A 6,000-nucleotide genomic window follows, 5' to 3' on the forward strand; every position below is an offset into this window, starting at 1 on the left:
CCGCCGAGCACAGGAATCGAACCCGCGTCCTTGGGCTCAGCAGCACAACGCCTTAGCCACTGAGCCACCGCGGCGGGTTTCAAGATGACCCAGGCCACAACCATCCGTATACCATCTACTCCCCCTTCCCGCACTTGACCTAGAGTTCCCTCGACAAAATAAAATTCTCTCTCTCTCTCTGTATTCATCTGGTCTTTCAGGTGAACAAAATAATGGATAAACAAAACAACAAGTAAAAAAAAAAGTCGCCCCCTGTACGCGCAGTTTACACGCCTCTTGGGAAACAACAGCACGTGTTTAAGCCAATTCAACACCCGCCTATATAGGCACATCCACCTCACGAACATAACCGTCCTAGTAATCCAGCCTGAAGCAAGTGCAACAATCCACAGCTCGTTTCAAGTAAAGCCAAACAAAACCCGCATTCGAGAAAAATAATAGTGGCGCCGGTTCCGTAAACCCTGTTCGAGGCGCTCTAAGCGCTCCAATCACAGTATTTAAGTTTATATTAGAAGAGAAAAAAATCCCGCGTTTTGACTGCCGTAGGCGTCCGTTCACCATAGGTCGGCAAAACAGAAAGAACTCACTCAAACTCAATCACATTTTTTTTATTTACGCTGTACTCAATCAAACTCAGACTCAAAAAGTTCGTCTGGTCACAAAATCACTCGTACTCACTCATCAAATACTCATTTGTAATCGTACTCACTTGAACTCAAACTCATTTGTCCTCACGAGTATTCGTACTCAATCTGTACTCATGAGTACTGAATCTGTACTCATGAGTATACTCACTTGTACTCAAACTCATTTGTCCTCACGAGTATTCGTACTGAGTCTGTACTCATGAGTACTGAATCTGCACTCATGAGTACTCACTCTGTATTCATGAGTACTACTGCTCATGAGTACTACTCATGAGTAATACTCATTCTGCACTCGCGAGTACTACTCATTCTGCACTCACGAGTACTACTCATTCTGCACTCATGAGTACTCTCATTCTGCACTCATGAGTGCTCAATCAGTACTCATGAGTACTCAGTTTGTATTACTCACGAATAATCAACTTATCTGCACTGTTAGCTAGGTCGTAGCTCGAATGAAAGTAAGTAGAAAAAATAAATTGTTTAATTGATTAGAAAAACACAGGTTACATATAAATCAGGACAGAGGAAGGAAACGTCTGACATGGTGCACTGTCGTTGGGCGACTTACTGTGCGAAGGCAAGTACACTGTACATGTGAGAAAGCGAAACGGGACGTAAGCACTCGCGTTGCGCCTGGCGTCTCGTCTTGTTCTCAGGCCGGGTCGGGCTCAGGGGAGCTCGGGGCTTGTCGGTGCGGCCTAGGCCGTAAACTGCGTTTTTCTGCGTGTCTTCGGGTGGCAGCTTTTGTCGTCCGTTTTCGTTTCCGGGCGCGCTGATACGTATCCTAATCCTGCTCTGAATCCGAAATGCGCCTGCCCCCAGGCACAATGAAGCGTTCGCGTAGATTGACTTCCGTTCGTATCCAGATCACTGTCCGCTTGTTCACAGATGCTCGATGCTGGCGTTTGTTTTTTGTTGTTCCAGATACTAGAAACTTCGTTAAGAGGGTGTTCGTCTCGTTGAGTTTCGGTGAATTTCAAATCTACTTGATTTTCATTGTGTGTGTGCCGTGGGATTCACTTCGTCAGACCTGAACTTGACAGTGTTTACGGCGTTGCGTTGATTGCGCCGCTTCCATCGGCGATTGTGTTCGTGTAGCTCGTCGCGTGCTTGATGCATGTGGGGGCGTAGACGTCTGGTTTGTCCGGTGGCGAGCTGCGCTGTGTAGGGACGGCATGGTTCGGCGCGTTGAGGACGTTGCTTGAATTGACGCGTGCGTTGCGTATGGTGCGGGAGCCGTTTGGCTTTTCGTTTAGTGTGCGGTAGCGGGGCGTTTTCGTAGGGTGACATGGCTGATCGGTCAAAGTCGTTGCGGCTCCGTGCTCGCAGTCGCCGTGGTTGTTTCGGAAGTGAAACGGTTGTGGTGGGGAAGCGGGCGTAGTTCGTGCCGTCCGTTCGGTCCCACATTCCTCGGCGTCGCAAGCGTGGCTTCATCGTCAGGGCATTCGATGCTTCGTCTGGATCGGGTTCATTCGTTGCCGTTCTTACCGTGTCCGTGTCGTGGCTCAAGACCTCGTCTTTTGCCCGTTGTTTCGAGAATGCTATAATCGCTATGTCTCCCATACAAGCAGGATCCGTTTATCGCGAGTACGCTTGCTCGCGGTTGCGTCCTCTTGTACGAAATGGTGTTTGTCTTGTGAGTCTCGATCGGAGCGCGGGTGCCGGTGATCTTGTTAATTCTGGCTCGGACATGCCGCATGCGCTGGCCGTGTCGTTGCTCGTTGACGGACCTACTTGCACGAATGTCATGTCGTTCGTCCGCTGGACTCGGGCGGGAGCCGCGGGTGTCGGAGAGCTCGTACTTTCCGGTAGGGTTGAACCGCGTGCGCTGGGTCTTTTGTTGCTTGTGGCCAGGTGATTTCTGCGGTTGTAACATTCGCTGGCCAAGTCAGGATAGCACCTGCAGTGGGAGCGGAGGATGTCGCGAACAGCAGTCTCCTCCGTGTGTGCTGCGGCTTGGTGGCGTTCCGTGCGTTGTGCATTTCGTTCTCCGTGGTCAGCTCCACTGGTTCAAGTTGGATGTCGTTCGTCACTTCTGGTGCGTTTCGTGCGCTGTGCGTCTCGTTTTATCTAGGAAACTCCCCTATAATTGGGGTGCGGTCGTTCGCCACGTATGGTGCATTTCGGGCGCCGTGCGTCTTGCTCGCTTGTCGTGGCCATATCTACCAATCCGGATGCGATGTTGTTGGTTGCGTGGACCCGCGCCGGGAGTGCACGTGCGGAAAATGTACGTACCGGCTCCGTTGCGTTCCCTGCTCTCAGCGTTCCGTTCGTGTACGTCTGTAGCGGAAGAGCGGGTGCCAGGAACGTGGTGCCTTCTGGCTCGTGCGCCCTGCGTACGTTGCGCGTCTCGTTGCTCGTTGCTGGAATGATCAACGCGTGGGCGATGTAGCTCGTGGGCGATGTAGCAGAGCAACGTGTGTTCGTAATCTCGCCAGAAATGCACTGACCTTCGATGCGTCTCCGTAATCGTGGCGATTACCTGGGAAAGGTCCGGTGAGCACGCAATTACAATTTTGCATGCGTCGTCTCGTTCATGTGCGTGCGTTGTGCATTCTGCCTGTGCTCAGATCTCGTGCAGTCCAGGCACGGTGGAAAACGGGCGGCCGACTATCGCCAGTTGTCTCAGAAAACTTTCTCGTTCATCACGCCGCCTTCTGCTCTCAAACAGCGCCGCTTGCAGGGTCCTCTGCCGTTTGTTGTCGGAGGCAGCCTGAAGTAGCGTTGGCACATTCGTTCGTTTGGAGAGATGGCGACGTTCTTCCTTGTCCTCTAGAAGACGCAAGATGATGTCGTCCTTACGGCCAGAGCATGGTAGACCTTGTAATCGTAGTGCGCTCACGAACTGCTGTTTCGTCGTAGAGCATAGGACGTAGCGTTCCGTTGAAGTCAGCACTGTGTCGAACACCGCTGGCGTGGAGTGCGTCGGTGCCCCATGTCTGCGTGCTGCACTCTCGTAGTCGTGGTGCGGTCCGTCCAGGTGGTTCGTCCGTTCGTCCTCCCGTGGCCTTAAATCATGATCCTGTCGACTGCAACATCTTAGCTAGGTCGTGGCTCGAATGAAAGGCTAAACAGAAAAAAATAAAATGTCTAACTAATTAGAAATACTGAGATTACATATACATCAGGACAGAGGAGCCCGAGAAGAAAACGTCTTACACGGTGCATTGTCATAGGGCTTCCCACTGCGCGAAGGCACGTACACGGGAGAGAGCGAAACGGGACGTACGCACTCTCGTTCTGAATCGGGGGCTGAATCGCAGCTGAATCGCGGGGCAGTTGGCCAGTTCTAGAGAGGGCGTATTATGTACATGAAGCTACTTAACGGCGACCCCAGTAGCTCCCATGTGTACAGCGGGGCGTGATATTAAGTTGCAATAATGAATTATCTTTATGACGGACACAGACAGACAGACTGACAGGCCAACACTGTCGCGCTCAAGTGGCCAAAGAAACACTATCGTCTTTAAAACCATCTGGAAAGAGACGCTGCCGCCGCTGTTCCGAATTCTGCGAATATTGCGCAACCGTACCCCTCGCAACCGCCGCCAGCCCGCAAATTAAGAGATAAACAGAAAGGTGAAAACCGGCTAGCGCGCGAAAAGCCAAAGAGTGAGGTCCCGCCGCGAAAAAGGGACAGGACGGGCGCTACGCGTCGTTGTGTCTATTTCCGTTAACAGCTAGGCCAAAACCCACACAGGTCTGATCTTACTAATTTTTCTATTCGTGTGTGTGCGGTTACCCAGAGCACCCATTTGCTGCAAATTTGCTGCACCTGGTGACGCGCCGACGGTGGGCCCGATTCGCGCCTCGGTCAGCCAGCCCGCGGCAGACGTGCTGCAACTGGCGGCACACGGCGCCGCCGAGTCTACTCTCCTTTTCCCATCGAGACGGCCGCACCAAATCATGCTTGGGACGACCGGCCCGCAAAAGACACGCAGCGACGAGTAGACTCTGGAGACCGTGATCAAGTTGAAGGCGAGGGCAGAGGAAGGAGGGCGACGCGTTGTCAACCAGGGGAGGTGTATCATCTTTTTAGCTGGGCTACTCCTCCCTTCCCCTCCTTCCCCTACCCCTATTTTGGCCGCATGGCCTTCCCTCGCCTAATAAAGGACTACAACAACAACAACTCTGGAGACGGCGCCGCTGAGTCGCCTCCCCTTTCCCATTCGTGGCTCGGCTGACGCAATCACTTCGCCTGCATTCGCCGGATTCAAACTGCGGCCAGTGATAGTCCTGATTGGAAAGATTCGAACTGCACGCGGCTGCGGCGGAACCCCGGGGGTATAAAACCAGCTCTGAAGCAGCGGCTGTGCGGCGGCATTTCATCGGAGTCACTGAGTTGAGAAGTGCCTTTGTGCGAGCCATGTAACGCTCTTGCTAGCTTTGTATATATTGTATATGAATGCAGCTTAAAATCACCGTCGGCTCGACAACTTCATCGCTCTCCTCTGCGCCGCGTCGATGGCGGACTGAGCAGGGCAACGTCGCAACATCTATGCATCTGTATTGTTAACCTGTGGCTTTTGTATCTATGTTGTACAACGCGCCCCTTATGTAACACCCCTCTGTGGGGTCTTTAAGGAAATACAGTGAAGTGAATCGAACAGTGGTGACTGAGCTAGAATGGCCCAGTTCCAACAGTGTGTGTGTGTGTGTGTTCGGGGGGGGGGGGGGGGTGGAGAGGGTATCGGTCGCAGTCGAGGGCCGCAGGGCACTCAGTTGGTGCCGGTACAGCAGCGTAGAACTGCTCTGCCGTGCTTTGTGTACTCGAGGACAAAGTTTGTAGACGCGTTTTTCGGAGACGTGATAGCTTGCACTGACGTCACTGTATTGCCGTGTTGGTGGGTTGGTTGCACAGTGGAAATCTGCAGCTCTTATCTCGAGCAACGCGGATGAAGCTGACAGCGATCAATCAAAAAGTGCGGTGACGTCGTACTATGTGCAATCTACATGTTTTACGAGACGTTCCAAGATGCGACCTTAAAGGGGCACTGACACAAAAATTTTGCATCTTGTTTTTTTTGTTGCGATAAGTAGCTAGTGACCTAGGTACTTATAACCTGTAGAAACCTCATTTGCTTCAGCGTGCGGCGGTTGTTTAATTAGAGGCATTTTCAATGCGGCCAGTCGCAGTTTCGGTTTCAGCGAGTGCCGCGAAACGATGGATTTTGTGTGAACAAAGCTGACCACGTGACCGTCGGAGGGATATCACAGAGCAGAGCCGCCGTAGCACTGTCGAATCCGCATCGACGGCAGTTCCTGCAAATGCCCCCACGTACTGATCTCGTGAGGCGCTTAATTAAAAAGCGACCGTGGATGTGACGCAGGCGCTGCGAGTGCAAATGCT

Source organism: Haemaphysalis longicornis, unplaced genomic scaffold (assembly GCF_048455015.1).
Source record: "Haemaphysalis longicornis isolate Haplotype H1 unplaced genomic scaffold, Haemaphysalis longicornis Haplotype H1 scaffold_3, whole genome shotgun sequence".
NCBI lineage: Eukaryota > Metazoa > Arthropoda > Arachnida > Ixodida > Ixodidae > Haemaphysalis > Haemaphysalis longicornis.